Source organism: Arachis ipaensis, chromosome B1 (genome assembly GCF_059453495.1).
Source record: "Arachis ipaensis isolate K30076 ecotype BB chromosome B1, ASM5945349v1, whole genome shotgun sequence".
Classification (NCBI taxonomy): Eukaryota; Viridiplantae; Streptophyta; class Magnoliopsida; order Fabales; family Fabaceae; genus Arachis; species Arachis ipaensis.
The window spans coordinates 96,834,409-96,851,460 of record NC_142436.1 but is presented as its reverse complement, the minus strand read 5'-3'; the positions used below and the strand labels follow the sequence as shown (position 1 = coordinate 96,851,460).

Below are 17,052 nucleotides of genomic sequence, written 5' to 3'. Positions count from 1 at the left end.
ATGTTTTGATTCAAAAATTTGAAGTTTGTTACTTGCTTGTTAAGAAAGATTCAAACTTTAAGTTCTAGAATCATATCTTGTGATTTCTTATGAATCAAGTCATTAATTGTGATTTTAAAAATCAAATCTTTTTCAAAACTAATTCCTATCATATCTTTTCAAAAATATCTTTCTATCTTATCTTTTTAAAAAAAAAAAATATTTGATTTCAAAATATCTTCTCTAACTTCCTAACTTCCTATCTTTTCAAAAGTTGTTTCAACTAACTAACTAACTTTTTGTTTGTTTCTTAACTTTTTCAAAACTACCTAACTAACTCTCTCTCTCTCATTTTCAAAAATATCTTCCCCCTTTTTCAAAATTTCTTTTTAATTTATTAATTATTTTAATTTTTAAATCTTAATTTTCGAAAATTACTAACATTTTTCAAAAACTATTTTCAAAAATTACTAACTCTTTTTCAAAAATTATTTTCGAAAATTCTCTTCTCTCTCATCTCCTTCTATTTTTTTTATTCATCTACTAACATCTCTCCCTCATTCAAAAAAAAAAAAAAGGGATCTCTATTATTATTATTTTTCTGTGCCTTCTTCTTTGTCATATAAGCAGGAGCAAGGACAAGAATATTCTTGTTGAAGCAGATCCAGAACCTGAAAGGACTCTGAATTACAACTAACCAGTAAGCACCTGTTAGGAATTTTCAAACAAGAAGAGGAGATGGCAGTCGAAAATAATAATAATGCAAGGAGGATGCTTGGTGACTTTACTGCACCTAATTCCAATTTACATGGAAGAAGCATCTCCATTCCTGCCATTGGAGCAAACAAATTTGAGCTGAAACCTCAATTAGTTTCTCTGATGCAGCAGAACTGCAAGTTTCATGGACTTTCATCTGAAGATCCTTTTCAGTTCTTAACCGAATTCTTGCAGATATGTGATACTGTTAAGACTAATGGAGTAGATCCTGAAGTCTACAGGCTCATGCTTTTCCCTTCTGCTGTAAGAGACAAAGCTAGATTATGGTTGGATTCTCAACCCAAAGACAGCCTGAACTCTTGGGATAAGCTGGTCACGGCTTTCTTAGCCAAGTACTTTCCTCCTTAAAAGCTGAGCAAGCTTAGAGCTGATGTTCAAACCTTCAGACAGAAAGAAGGTGAATCCTTCTATGAAGCTTGGGAAAGATACAAACAGTTGACCAAAAAGTGTCCTTCTGACATGCTTTCAGAATGGACCATCCTGGATATATTCTATGATGGTTTATCTGAGCTATCAAAGATGTCACTGGACACTTCTGCAGGTGGATCCATTCACCTAAAGAAAACGCCTGCAGAAGCTCAAGAACTCATTGACATGGTTGCTAATAACCAGTTCATGTACACTTCTGAAAGGAATCCTGTGAGTAATGGGACGCCTATGAAGAAGGGAGTTCTTGAAGTTGATACTCTGAATGCCATATTGGCTCAGAACAAAATATTGACTCAGCAAGTCAATATAATTTCTTAGAGTCTGAATGGAATGCAAGCTGCATCCAACAGTACTCAAGAGGCTTCTCCTGAAGAAGAAGCTTATGATCCTGAGAACCCTGCAATAGTAGAGGTGAACTACATAGGTAAACCTTATGGAAACACCTATAACTCATCATGGAGAAATCATCCAAATTTCTCATGGAAGGATCAAAAGCCTCAACAAGGCTTTAACAATGGTGGAAGAAACAGGTTTAGCAACAGCAAGCCTTTTCCATCATCAACTCAGCAACAGACAGAGAACTCTGAACAAAATGCTTCTAATTTAGCAAATCTAGTCTCTGATCTGTCTAAGGCCACTGTAAGTTTCATGAATGAAACAAGATCTTCCATTAGAAATCTGGAAGCACAAGTGGGCCAGCTGAGTAAAAGGATCACTGAAATCCCTCCCAGTACTCTCCCAAGCAATACAGAAGAGAACCCAAAAGGAGAGTGCAAGGCCATTGACATCAGCACCATGGCCGAACCTACAAGTGGAGTGGAGGACGTGACTCCCAAGGAGGAAGACCTCCTGGGACGTCCAGTGATCGATAAGGAGCTTCCCTCTGAGGAACCAAAGGACTCTGAGGCCCATCTAGAGAGCATAGAGATCCCATTGAACCTCCTTATGCCCTTCATGAGCTCTGATGAGTATTCCTCTTCTGAAGAGAATGAGGATGTTACTGAAGAGCAAACTGCCAAGTTTCTTGGTGTAATCATGAAGCTGAATGCCAAATTATTTGGCATTGATGCTTGGGAAGTTGAACCTCCCTTGTTCATCAATGAACTAAGTGATCTGGATCAACTGACATTGCCTCAGAAGAGACAGGATCCTGGAAAGTTCATAATACCCTGTACCATAGGCACCATGATCTTTAAGGCTCTGTGTGACCTTGGTTCAGGAATAAACCTCATGCCCCTCTCTGTAATAGAGAAACTGGGAATCTATGGAGTGCAAGCTGCTAAAATCTCACTAGAGATGGCAGACAGCTCAAGAAGACAGGCTTATGGACAAGTAGAAGATGTATTAGTAAAGGTTGAGGGCCTTTACATACCTACTGATTTCATAGTCCTGGATACTGGAAAGGAAGAGGATGAATCCATCATCCTAGGAAGACCTTTCCTAACCACAGCAAGAGCTGTGATTGATGTTGACAGAGGTGAAATAGTCCTTCAATGGAATGAGAACTCCCTTGTATTCAAAACTCAAGGATCTCCCTCTGCAACCATGGAGAGGAAGCTTGAAAAGCTTCTCTCAAAGCAGAGTCAACCAGAGCCCCCACAGTCAAACTCTAAGTTTGGTGTTGGGAGGCCACAACCAAACTCTAAGTTTGGTGTTTAACTCCCATATCCAAACTCTAAGTTTGGTGTTGGAGAGTCTCAACAAAGCTCTGCACATCTGTGAGGCTCCATGAGAGTCCACTGTCAAGCTATTGACATTAAAGAAGCGCTTGTTGGGAGGCAACCCAATGTTTATTTATCTAACTATATTTTTCTTAGTTATGTGTCTTTATAGGTTCATGATCATGTGGAGTCACAAAATAAATAGAAAAATTGAAAACGGAATCAAAAACAGCAGAAGAAAAATCACACCCTGGAGGAGCATCTGTCTGGCGTTCAGCGCCAGAACAGAGCATGGTTCTGGCGCTGAACGCCCAAAATAGGCAGCTTCTGGGCGCTGAACGCCAGAACAGGCATGGTTCTGGCGTTCAACGCCAGAAATGGCACACAAATGGGCGTTGAACGCCCAAAATGGCCACCAACCTGGCGCTGAACGCCCAGAGTTGGGTACAAAGGCATTTTTACATGCCTAATGGTGCAGGAATGTAAATGCCTTGAACACCTCAGGATCTGTGGACCCCACAGGATCCACTCAGGATCTGTGGACCCCACAGGATCCCCACCTACCTCCACTCACTTCTTCTCACCACTCTCTTTCACACAACCCCATAAACACTCTTTCCTAGAAACCCCTCACCAATCACCTCAAGCTCTCTTCCCCACTAAACCTTCACCACTCACATCCACCCACTCTTCCCAATAAACCTGCCTCATAAACTCCACCTACCTTCAAAATTCAAAACCAATTTCCCACCCAAACCCTCCCATATGGCCGAACCTTAACCCCCCTCTATTCCCTATATAAAGACCTCCATTCTTCACCAAATTCACAAAACACACCACTCTACACTCTCCTTAGCCGAAACCACATCTCCCTCTCCCTCTCCATATTTCTTCTTCTTCTTCTTCTTCTTCTATTCTTTTGTTTATTGCTTGAGGGCGAGCAATATTCTAAGTTTGGTGTGGTAAAAGCATAGCTTTTTTTGTTTTTCCATTACCATTGATGGCACCCAAGACCGGAGAATCCTCTAGAAGAGGGAAAGGGAAGGCAAAAGCTTCCACATCCGAGTCATGGGAGATGGAAAGGTTCATCTCCAAAGCCCATCAAGACCACTTCTATGATGTTGTGGCCAAGAAGAAGGTGATCCCTGAGGTCCCTTTTAAACTCAAAAGAAATGAGTATCCGGAGATCCGACATAAAATTCAAAGAAGAGGTTGGGAAGTTCTAACAAACCCCATCCAACAAGTCGGCATCCTAATGGTTCAAGAGTTCTATGCCAATGCATGGATCACCAAGAACCATGATCAAAGTAAGAACCCGGATCCAAAGAACTATGTTACAATGGTTCGGGGGAAATACTTAGATTTTAGTCCGGAAAATGTGAGGTTGGCGTTCAACTTGCCATACATGGAAGAGAACGCACGCCCCTACACAAGGAGAGTCAACTTTGATCAAAGGTTGGACCAAGTCCTTATGGACATATGTGTAGAAGGAGCTCAATGGAAGATTGACTCCAAAGGCAAGCCGGTTCAACTAAGAAGATTGGACCTCAAGCCTGTAGCTAGAGGATGGTTGGAGTTCATTCAATGCTCAATCATTCCCACTAGCAACCGGTCTGAAGTTACTATAGACCGGGCCATCATGATCCATAGCATCATGATTGGAGAAGAGGTGGAAGTTCATGAGATTATACCTCAAGAACTCTACAAGGTGGCTGACAAGTCCTCCACCATGGCAAGGTTAGCCTTTCCTCACCTCATTTGCCACCTATGCAATTCGGCTGGGATTGACATAGAGGGAGATATCCTCATTAAAGAGGAAAAGTCCATCACTAAGAAAAAGATAGAGCAAGCAAGAGAGCCCGCTCATGGAGCTCAAGAGGCGTATGAAGCTCATCACCATGAGATTCCGGAAATGCCTCAAATGCACTTTCCTCCACAAAACTATTGGGAGCAAATCAACACCTCCCTAGGAGAATTGAGTTCCAATATGGGACAACTAAGGGTGGAACATCAAGAGCACTCCATCATGCTTCATGAAATAAGAGAAGATCAAAAAGCAATGAGGGAGGAGCAACAAAGACAAGGAAGAGACATAGAAGAGCTCAAGGACATCATTGGTTCCTCAAGAAGGAAACGCCACCATCACTAAGGTGGATTCATTCCTTGTTCTTGCTTTCTCTGTTTTTCGTTTTCTATGTTATGTGCTTATCTGTGTTTGTGTCTTCATTACATGATCATTAGTAGTTAGTAACTATGTCTTAAAGTTATAAATGTCCTATGAATCCATCACCTCTCTTAAATGAAAAATGTTTTAATTCAAAAGAACAAGAAGTACATGAGTTTCGAATTTATCCTTGAACTTAGTTTAATAATATTGATGTGGTGACAATGCTTCTTGTTTTCTGAATGTATGCTTGAACAGTGCATATGTCTTTTGAAGTTGTTGTTTAAGAATGTTAAATATGTTGGCTCTTGAAAGAATGATGACTAGGAGACATGTTATTTGATAATCTGAAAAATCATAAAAATGATTCTTGAAGCAAGAAAAAGCAGCAAAGAACAAAGCTTGCAGAAAAAAAAAAAAAATATAGGCGAAAAAAAAAATAGAAAGAAAAAGTAAAAGCAAGCAGAAAAAGCCAATAACCCTTAAAACCAAAAGGCAAGGGCAAATAAAAAGGATCCCAAGGCTTTGAGCATCAGTGGATAGGAGGGCCTAAAGGAATAAAATCCTGGTCTAAGCGGCTAAACCAAGCTGTCCCTATCCATGTGCTTGTGGCGTGTAGGTGTCAAGTGAAAACTTGAGACTGAGCGGTTAAAGTCAAGGTCCAAAGCAAAAGAAGAGTGTGCTTAAGAACCCTGGACACCTCTAATTGGGGACTTTAGCAAAGCTGAGTCACAATCTGAAAAGGTTCACCCAATTATGTGTCTGTGGCATTTATGTATCCGGTGGTAATACTGGAAAACAAAGTGCTAAGGGCCACGGCCAAGACTCATAAGGAAGCTGTGTTCAAGAATCATCATACTGAACTAGGAGAATCAATAACACTATCTGAACTCTGAGTTCCTATAGATGCCAATCATTCTGAACCTCAATGGATAAAGTGAGATGCCAAAACTATTTAAGAGGCAAAAAGCTATAAGTCCCGCTCATATGATTGGAGCTATGTTTCATTGATAGTTTGGAATTTATAGTATATTCTCTTCTTTTTATCCTATTTGATTTTCAGTTGCTTGGGGACAAGCAACAATTTAAGTTTGGTGTTGTGATGAGCGGATAATTTATACGCTTTTTGGCATTGTTTTTAGTATGTTTTTAGTAGGATCTAGTTACTTTTAGGGATGTTTTCATTAGTTTTTATGTTAAATTCACATTTCTGGACTTTACTATGAGTTTGTGTGTTTTTCTATGATTTCAGGTATTTTCTGGCTGAAATTGAGGGACTTGAGCAGAAATCAGATTCAGAGGTTGAAAAAGGACTGCTGATGCTGTTGGATTCTGACCTCCCTGCACTCAAAGTGGATTTTCTGGAGCTACAGAACTCGAAATGGCGCGCTTCCAATTGCGTTAGAAATTAGACATCCAGGGCTTTCCAGCAATGTATAATAGTCCATACTTTGGCCAAGAATTGACGACGTAAACTGGCGTTCAACGCCAGCATTCTGCCCAAATCTGGCGTCCAGCGCCAGAAAAGGATCCAAAACCAGAGTTGAACGCCCAAACTGGCACAGAAACTGGCGTTCAACTCCACAAATGGCCTCTGCACGTACAACACTTAGGCTCAGCCCAAACACACACCAAGTGGGCCCAGGAAGTGGATTTATGCATCAATTACTTACTCATGTAAACCCTAGTAGCTAGTTTATTATAAATAGGACCTTTTACTAGTCTTTTTGAGGATCTTGGAACGCATTGTTCTTAGACCATGGGGGCTGGCCACACGGCCATGCCTGGACCTATCACTTATGTATTTTCAACGGTAGAATTTCTACACTCCATAGATTAAGGTGTGGAGCTCTGCTGTTCCTCAAAGATTAATGCAAAGTACTACTGTTTTCTATTCAATTCTTCTTATTTCGCTTCTAAGATATCTATTCGCACCCAAGAACATGATGAAGGTGATGATTATGTGTGACGCTCATCACCATCTCCCCTATGAACACGTGCCTGACAAACACTTCCGTTCTACATGAAATAAGCTAGAATGAATATCTCTTAGATCTCCTAACCAGAATCTTCGTGGCGTAAGCTAGAATGATGGCGGCATTCAAGAGAATCCGGAAAGTCTAAACCTTGTCTGTGGTATTCCGAGTAGGATTCAATGATTGAATGACTGTGACGAGCTTCAAACTCGCGATTGTTGGGCGTTAGTGACAGACGCAAAAGGAGGGTGAATCCTATTCCAGCATGATGGAGAACCGACAGATGAATAGCCGTGCCGTGACAGGGTGCGTTAGCATATTATTCACTGAGAGGAGGGGATGTAGCCACTGACAACGGTGATGCCCTTGCATAAAGCCAGCCATGGAAAGGAGTAAGACTGATTGGATGAAGATAGCAGGAAAGCAGAGGTTCAGAGGAACGAAAGCATCTCCATTCGCTTATCTGAAATTCCTATCAATGAATTACATAAGTGTCTCTATCCCTATTTTATTATTCATTATTCGAAAACCATATCACTGTTTTATATCTGCCTGACTAAGATTTACAAGGTGACCATAGCTTGCTTCATACCAACAATCTCCGTGGGATTCGACCCTTACTCACGTAAGGTATTACTTGGACGACCCAGTGCACTTGCTGGTTAGTTGTATCGAAGTTGTGACAATTATGAATTAAGATCAGAGCACCAAGCTTTGGAGCCATTACCAGGATTTGTTCGAGCCTGGAGATCACAATTTCGTGCACCAAGTTTTTGGCGCCGTTGCCGGGGATTGTTCGAGTATGGACAACTGACGGTTCATCTTGTTGCTCAGATTAGGTAATTTTCTTTTTATTTTGTTTTCAAAAATTTTTCAAAAATATTTCTAAAATTTTCTCATCTGTTTTCGAAAAAAAAAATAATAACAATATTTTCAAAAAAAAAAAATAATATGTTTTCAAAAATAAATTATTCTATGGTTTCAGAATTTTTAAGAATGAATTCTAGCGTTTCATGAAGCATGTTGAAGCCTGGCTGGCTGTAAAGCCATGTCTCAATCCTTATACCCAAGAGAAGAGCTTCTTTATCTTTCTTAGCCAATTGGCTGTTGAATGTAAGGAATGTCAGGCGTGTCATGTCTGAGTTACATACTAAAGCTTGGCTGGCTATTGAGCCATGCCTGACCCTTTGATTGGAGCTTTAAGACTAACATGGCAAGATTCCTGGAATTCATATTAAAAATTTTGAAATCCTTATTTTTATTTTTCACAATAATTTTCGAAAAAAAAAATAATAAATAAAAATACAAAAAAATTAGAAAATCATAAAAATCAAAAATATTTTTGTGTTTCTTGTTTGAGTCTTGAGTCATGTTATAAGTTTGGTGTCAATTGCATATGCATCTTGCATTTTTTCGAAAATATCATGCATTCATAGTGTTCTTCATGATCTTCAAGTTGTTCTTGGTAAGTCTTCTTGTTTGATCTTGAAGATTTTTTGATTTGTGTCTTTTCATGTTTATCATATGCATTCTTGAATTCTTAGTGCGTAAGTGTTAAAGAATTCTAAGTTTGGTGTCTTGCATGTTTTCTTTGCATTAAAAATTTTTTCAAAATTGTGTCTATGATGTTCATCTTGACATTCAAAGTGTTCTTGGTGTTCATCTTGACATTCATAGCATTCTTGCATGCATCACATGTTTTGATCTAAAAATTTCATGCATTGCATCTTTTTAGTGTTTTCCCCTCTCATCATAAAAATTCAAAAATAAAAAAAAATATCTTTCCCTTTTTCTCTCTCATAAATTCGAAAATTAGATTTGACTTTTTCAAAAATTTTTAAAATCTAGTTGTTTCTTATGAGTCAAATCAAATTTTCAATTTGAAAATCTTATCTTTTTCAAAATCTTTTTCAAAAATCAAATCTTTTTCAAAATTCTTAGTTATTTTCGAAAATTCCAAAAATATTTTTCAAAAAAAAGAAAAAATCTTTTTTTTTTATTTTTATACCAAATTTTCGAAAATAACATAATCAATTAATGTTTTGATTCAAAAATTTGAAGTTTGTTACTTGCTTGTTAAGAAAGATTCAAACTTTAAGTTCTAGAATCATATCTTGTGATTTCTTATGAATCAAGTCATTAATTGTGATTTTAAAAATCAAATCTTTTTCAAAACTAATTCCTATCATATCTTTTCAAAAATATCTTTCTATCTTATCTTTTTAAAAAAAAAATATTTGATTTCAAAATATCTTCTCTAACTTCCTAACTTCCTATCTTTTCAAAAGTTGTTTCAACTAACTAACTAACTTTTTGTTTGTTTCTTAACTTTTTCAAAACTACCTAACTAACTCTCTCTCTCTCATTTTCGAAAATATCTTCCCCCTTTTTCAAAATTTCTTTTTAATTTATTAATTATTTTAATTTTTAAATCTTAATTTTCGAAAATTACTAACATTTTTCAAAAACTATTTTCAAAAATCACTAACTCTTTTTCAAAAATTATTTTCGAAAATTCTCTTCTCTCTCATCTCCTTCTATTTTTTTTATTCATCTACTAACATCTCTCCCTCATTCAAAAAAAAAAAAAGGGATCTCTATTATTATTATTTTTCTGTGCCTTTTTCTTTGTCATATAAGCAGGAGCAAGGACAAGAATATTCTTGTTGAAGCAGATCCAGAACCTGAAAGGACTCTGAATTACAACTAACCAGTAAGCACCTGTTAGGAATTTTCAAACAAGAAGAGGAGATGGCAGCCGAAAATAATAATAATGCAAGGAGAATGCTTGGTGACTTTACTGCACCTAATTCCAAATTACATGGAAGAAGCATCTCCATTCCTGCCATTGGAGCAAACAAATTTGAGCTGAAACCTCAATTAGTTTCTCTGATGCAGCAGAACTGCAAGTTTCATGGACTTCCATCTGAAGATCCTTTTCAGTTCTTAACTGAATTCTTGCAGATATGTGATACTGTTAAGACTAATGGAGTAGATCCTGAAGTCTACAGGCTCATGCTTTTCCCTTCTGCTGTAAGAGACAAAGCTAGATTATGGTTGGATTCTTAACCCAAAGACAGCCTGAACTCTTGGGATAAGCTGGTCACGGCTTTCTTAGCCAAGTACTTTCCTCCTCAAAAGCTGAGCAAGCTTAGAGCTGATGTTCAAACCTTCAGACAGAAAGAAGGTGAATCCTTCTATGAAGCTTGGGAAAGATACAAACAGTTGACCAAAAAGTGTTCTTCTGACATGCTTTCAGAATGGACCATCCTGGATATATTCTATGATGGTTTATCTGAGCTATCGAAGATGTCACTGGACACTTCTGCAGGTGGATCCATTCACCTAAAGAAAACGCCTGCAGAAGCTCAAGAACTCATTGACATGGTTGCTAATAACCAATTCATGTACACTTCTGAAAGGAATCCTGTGAGTAATGGGACGCCTGTGAAGAAGGGAGTTCTTGAAGTTGATACTCTGAATGCCATATTGGCTCAGAACAAAATATTGACTCAGCAAGTCAATATAATTTCTTAGAGTTTGAATGGAATGCAAGCTGCATCCAACAGTACTCAAGAGGCTTCTCCTGAAGAAGAAGCTTATGATCCTGAGAACCCTGCAATAGCAGAGGTGAACTACTTAGGTGAACCTTATGGAAACACCTATAACTCATCATGGAGAAATCATCCAAATTTCTCATGGAAGGATCAAAAGCCTCAACAAGGCTTTAACAATGGTGGAAGAAACAGGTTTAGCAACAGCAAGCCTTTTCCATCATCAACTCAACAACAGACAGAGAACTCTGAACAAAATGCTTCTAATTTAGCAAATCTAGTCTCTGATCTGTCTAAGGCCACTGTAAGTTTCATGAATGAAACAAGATCTTCCATTAGAAATCTGGAAGCACAAGTGGGCCAGCTGAGTAAAAGGATCACTGAAATCCCTCCCAGTACTCTCCCAAGCAATACAGAAGAGAACCCAAAAGGAGAGTGCAAGGCCATTGACATCAGCACCATGGCCGAACCTACAAGTGGAGTGGAGGACGTGAATCCCAAGGAGGAAGACCTCCTGGGACGTCCAGTGATCGATAAGGAGCTTCCCTCTGAGGAACCAAAGGACTCTGAGGCCCATCTAGAGACCATAGAGATCCCATTGAACCTCCTTATGCCCTTCATGAGCTCTGATGAGTATTCCTCTTCTGAAGAGAATGAGGATGTTACTGAAGAGCAAACTGCCAAGTTTCTTGGTGTAATCATGAAGCTGAATGCCAAATTATTTGGCATTGATGCTTGGGAAGTTGAACCTCCCTTGTTCATCAATGAACTAAGTGATCTGGATCAACTGACATTGCCTCTGAAGAGACAGGATCCTGGAAAGTTCATAATACCCTGTACCATAGGCACCATGATCTTTAAGGCTCTGTGTGACCTTGGTTCAGGAATAAACCTCATGCCCCTCTCTGTAATAGAGAAACTGGGAATCTATGGGGTGCAAGCTGCTAAAATCTCACTAGAGATGGTAGACAGCTCAAGAAGACAGGCTTATGGACAAGTAGAAGATGTATTAGTAAAGGTTGAGGGCCTTTACATACCTACTGATTTCATAGTCCTGGATACTGGAAAGGAAGAGGATGAATCCATCATCCTAGGAAGACCTTTCCTAACCACAGCAAGAGCTGTGATTGATGTTGACAGAGGTGAAATAGTCCTTCAATGGAATGAGAACTCCCTTGTATTCAAAACTCAAGGATCTCCCTCTGCAACCATGGAGAGGAAGCTTGAAAAGCTTCTCTCAAAGCAGAGTCAACCAGAGCCCCCACAGTCAAACTCTAAGTTTGGTGTTGGGGGGCCACAACCAAACTCTAAGTTTGGTGTTGAACTCCCATATCCAAACTCTAAGTTTGGTGTTGGAGAGTCTCAACAAAGCTCTGCCCATCTGTGAGGCTCCATGAGAGCCCACTGTCAAGCTATTGACATTAAAGAAGTGCTTGTTGGGAGGCAACCCAATGTTTATTTATCTAACTATATTTTTCTTAGTTATGTGTCTTTATAGGTTCATGATCATGTGGAGTCACAAAATAAATAGAAAAATTGAAAACGGAATCAAAAACAGCAGAAGAAAAATCACACCCTGGAGGAGCATCTGTCTGGCGTTCAGCGCCAGAACAGAGCATGGTTCTGGCGCTGAACGCCCAAAATAGGCAGCTTCTGGGCGCTGAACGCCAGAACAGGCATGGTTCTGGCGTTCAACGCCAGAAATGGCACACAAATGGGCGTTGAACGCCCAAAATGGCCACCAACCTGGCGCTGAACGCCCAGAGTTGGGTACAAAGGCATTTTTACATGCTTAATGGTGCAGGAATGTAAATGCCTTGAACACCTCAGGATCTGTGGACCCCACAGGATCCACTCAGGATCTGTGGACCCCACAGGATCCCTACCTACCTCCACTCACTTCTTCTCACCACTCTCTTTCACACAACCCCATAAACACTCTTCCCTAGAAACCCCTCACCAATCACCTCAAGCTCTCTTCCCCACTAAACCTTCACCACTCACATCCACCCACTCTTCCCAATAAACCTGCCTCATAAACTCCACCTACCTTCAAAATTCAAAACCAATTTCCCACCCAAACCCTCCCATATGGCCGAACCTTAACCCCCCTCCATTCCCTATATAAAGACCTCCATTCTTCACCAAATTCACAAAACACACCACTCTACACTCTCCTTAGCCGAAACCACATCTCCCTCTCCCTCTCCATATTTCTTCTTTTTCTTCTTCTATTCTTTTGTTTATTGCTCGAGGGCGAGCAATATTCTAAGTTTGGTGTGGTAAAAGCATAGCTTTTTTTGTTTTTCCATTACCATTGATGGCACCCAAGACCGGAGAATCCTCTAGAAGAGGGAAAGGGAAGGCAAAAGCTTCCACATCCGAGTCATGGGAGATGGAAAGGTTCATCTCCAAAGCCCATCAAGACCACTTCTATGATGTTGTGGCCAAGAAGAAGGTGATCCCTGAGGTCCCTTTTAAACTCAAAAGAAATGAGTATCTGGAGATCCGACATGAAATTCAAAGAAGAGGTTGGGAAGTTCTAACAAACCCCATCCAACAAGTCGGCATCCTAATGGTTCAAGAGTTCTATGCCAATGCATGGATCACCAAGAACCATGATCAAAGTAAGAACCCGGATCCAAAGAACTATGTTACAATGGTTCGGGGGAAATACTTAGATTTTAGTCCGGAAAATGTGAGGTTGGCGTTCAACTTGCCATACATGGAAGAGAACGCACGCCCCTACACAAGGAGAGTCAACTTTGATCAAAGGTTGGACCAAGTCCTTATGGAAATATGTGTAGAAGGAGCTCAATGGAAGATTGACTCCAAAGGCAAGCCGGTTCAACTAAGAAGATTGGACCTCAAGCCTGTAGCTAGAGGATGGTTGGAGTTCATTCAATGCTCAATCATTCCCACTAGCAACCGGTCTGAAGTTACTATAGACCGGGCCATCATGATCCATAGCATCATGATTGGAGAAGAGGTGGAAGTTCATGAGATTATACCTCAAGAACTCTACAAGGTGGCTGACAAGTCCTCCACCATGGCAAGGTTAGCCTTTCCTCACCTCATTTGCCACCTATGCAATTCGGCTGGGATTGACATAGAGGGAGATATCCTCATTAAAGAGGAAAAGCCCATCACTAAGAAAAAGATGGAGCAAGCAAGAGAGCCCGCTCATGGAGCTCAAGAGGCGTATGAAGCTCATCACCATGAGATTCTGGAAATGCCTCAAATGCACTTTTCTCCACAAAACTATTGGGAGCAAATCAACACCTCCCTAGGAGAATTGAGTTCCAATATGGGACAACTAAGGGTGGAACATCAAGAGCACTCCATCATGCTTCATGAAATAAGAGAAGATCAAAAAGCAATGAGGGAGGAGCAACAAAGACAAGGAAGAGACATAGAAGAGCTCAAGGACATCATTGGTTCCTCAAGAAGGAAACGCCACCATCACTAAGGTGGATTCATTCCTTGTTCTTGCTTTCTCTATTTTTCGTTTTCTATGTTATGTGCTTATCTGTGTTTGTGTCTTCATTACATGATCATTAGTAGTTAGTAACTATGTCTTAAAGTTATAAATGTCCTATGAATCCATCACCTCTCTTAAATGAAAAATGTTTTAATTCAAAAGAACAAGAAGTACATGAGTTTCGAATTTATCCTTGAACTTAGTTTAATAATATTGATGTGGTGACAATGCTTCTTGTTTTCTGAATGTATGCTTGAACAGTGCATATGTCTTTTGAAGTTGTTGTTTAAGAATGTTAAATATGTTGGCTCTTGAAAGAATGATGACTAGGAGACATGTTATTTGATAATCTGAAAAATCATAAAAATGATTCTTGAAGCAAGAAAAAGCAGCAAAGAACAAAGCTTGCAGAAAAAAAAAAAAATAGGCGAAAAAAAAAATAGAAAGAAAAAGAAAAAGCAAGCAGAAAAAGCCAATAACCCTTAAAACCAAAAGGCAAGGGCAAATAAAAAGGATCCCAAGGCTTTGAGCATCAGTGGATAGGAGGGCCTAAAGGAATAAAATCCTGGTCTAAGCGGCTAAACCAAGCTGTCCCTATCCATGTGCTTGTGGCGTGTAGGTGTCAAGTGAAAACTTGAGACTGAGCGGTTAAAGTCAAGGTCCAAAGCAAAAGAAGAGTGTGCTTAAGAACCCTGGACACCTCTAATTAGGGACTTTAGCAAAGCTGAGTCACAATCTGAAAAGGTTCACCCAATTATGTGTCTGTGGCATTTATGTATCCGGTGGTAATACTGGAAAACAAAGTGCTAAGGGCCACGGCCAAGACTCATAAGGAAGCTGTGTTCAAGAATCATCATACTGAACTAGGAGAATCAATAACACTATCTGAACTCTGAGTTCCTATAGATGCCAATCATTCTGAACCTCAACGGATAAAGTGAGATGCCAAAACTATTTAAGAGGCAAAAAGCTATAAGTCCCGCTTATATGATTGGAGCTATGTTTCATTGATAGTTTGGAATTTATAGTATATTCTCTTCTTTTTATCCTATTTGATTTTCAGTTGCTTGGGGACAAGCAACAATTTAAGTTTGGTGTTGTGATGAGCGGATAATTTATACGCTTTTTGGCATTGTTTTTAGTATGTTTTTAGTAGGATCTAGTTACTTTTAGGGATGTTTTCATTAGTTTTTATGTTAAATTCACATTTCTGGACTTTACTATGAGTTTGTGTGTTTTTCTATGATTTCAGGTATTTTCTGGCTGAAATTGAGGGACTTGAGCAGAAATCAGATTCAGAGGTTGAAAAAGGACTGCTGATGCTGTTGGATTCTGACCTCCCTGCACTCAAAGTGGATTTTCTGGAGCTACAGAACTCGAAATGGCGCGCTTCCAATTGCGTTGGAAAGTAGACATCTAGGGCTTTCCAGCAATGTATAATAGTCCATACTTTGGCCAAGAATTGACGACGTAAACTGGCGTTCAACGCCAGCCTTCTGCCCAAATCTGGCGTCCAGCGCCAGAAAAGGATCCAAAACCAGAGTTGAACGCCCAAACTGGCACAGAAACTGGCGTTCAACTCCACAAATGGCCTCTGCACGTGCAACACTTAGGCTCAGCCCAAACACACACCAAGTGGGCCCAGGAAGTGGATTTATGCATCAATTACTTACTCATGTAAACCCTAGTAGCTAGTTTATTATAAATAGGACCTTTTACTAGTCTTTTTGAGGATCTTGGAACGCATTGTTCTTAGACCATGGGGGCTGGCCACACGGCCATGCCTGGACCTATCACTTATGTATTTTCAACGGTAGAGTTTCTACACTCCATAGATTAATGTGTGGAGCTCTGCTGTTCCTCAAAGATTAATGCAAAGTACTACTGTTTTCTATTCAATTCTTCTTATTTCGCTTCTAAGATATCCATTCGCACCCAAGAACGTGATGAAGGTGATGATTATGTGTGACGCTCATCACCATCTCCCCTATGAACACGTGCCTGACAAACACTTCCGTTCTACATGAAATAAGCTAGAATGAATATCTCTTAGATCTCCTAACCAGAATCTTCGTGGCGTAAGCTAGAATGATGGCGGCATTCAAGAGAATCCGGAAAGTCTAAACCTTGTCTGTGGTATTCCGAGTAGGATTCAATGATTGAATGACTGTGACGAGCTTCAAACTCGCGATTGTTGGGCGTTAGTGACAGACGCAAAAGGAGGGTGAATCCTATTCCAGCATGATCGAGAACCGACAGATGAATAGCCGTGCCGTGACAGGGTGCGTGAGCATATTATTCACTGAGAGGAGGGGATGTAGCCACTGACAACGGTGATGCCCTTGCATAAAGCCAGCCATGGAAAGGAGTAAGACTGATTGGATGAAGATAGCAGGAAAGCAGAGGTTCAGAGGAACGAAAGCATCTCCATTCGCTTATCTGAAATTCCTATCAATGAATTACATAAGTGTCTCTATCCCTATTTTATTATTCATTATTCGAAAACCATATCACTGTTTTATATCTGCCTGACTGAGATTTACAAGGTGACCATAGCTTGCTTCATACCAACAATCTCCGTGGGATTCGACCCTTACTCACGTAAGGTATTACTTGGACGACCCAGTGCACTTGCTGGTTAGTTGTATCGAAGTTGTGACAATTATGAATTAAGATCAGAGCACCAAGCTTTGGAGCCATTACCAGGATTTGTTCGAGCCTGGAGATCACAATTTCGTGCACCAGTGCCACTGCCACCGTTGCCACCGTTGCTAGCAGAGGGGAGGGGAGATCTGAGCGAGGAGAGAGATCGACCCATGCCTCGCCGCCGCGCCAACGTCCCAGTGCCGCCGTCGCGTCATTGTCGAACTGGAGGGAAGAGCTGCTGCCGCCACGCCTCGCCGTCGAGCTGCATCACGGCGCCGTCCTGTTCATGGAGCCACAAGCTCGCATCACTGCCGATCCGTCTAGTCGCCAACGCTGTTGCGGGGGAAGACCAGAGCCGAGGCAAGGAGCAGCGCCGAGAGGAAGA

General features: G+C 40.2%; 2 non-coding genes across 2 annotated transcripts; both read right to left on the bottom strand.

The window, feature by feature from the left end:
* Window positions 1-1,113: 1,113 nt before the first annotated feature.
* On the bottom strand, window positions 1,114-1,221 carry LOC148577575 (small nucleolar RNA R71). The gene has a single exon (XR_015902838.1). It is a non-coding gene; the product is annotated as a small nucleolar RNA R71 (small nucleolar RNA).
* An 8,912-nt stretch (window positions 1,222-10,133) lies between these two features.
* On the bottom strand, window positions 10,134-10,241 carry LOC148577574 (small nucleolar RNA R71). The gene has a single exon (XR_015903921.1). It is a non-coding gene; the product is annotated as a small nucleolar RNA R71 (small nucleolar RNA).
* Between the last annotated feature and the right edge of the window lie 6,811 nt (window positions 10,242-17,052).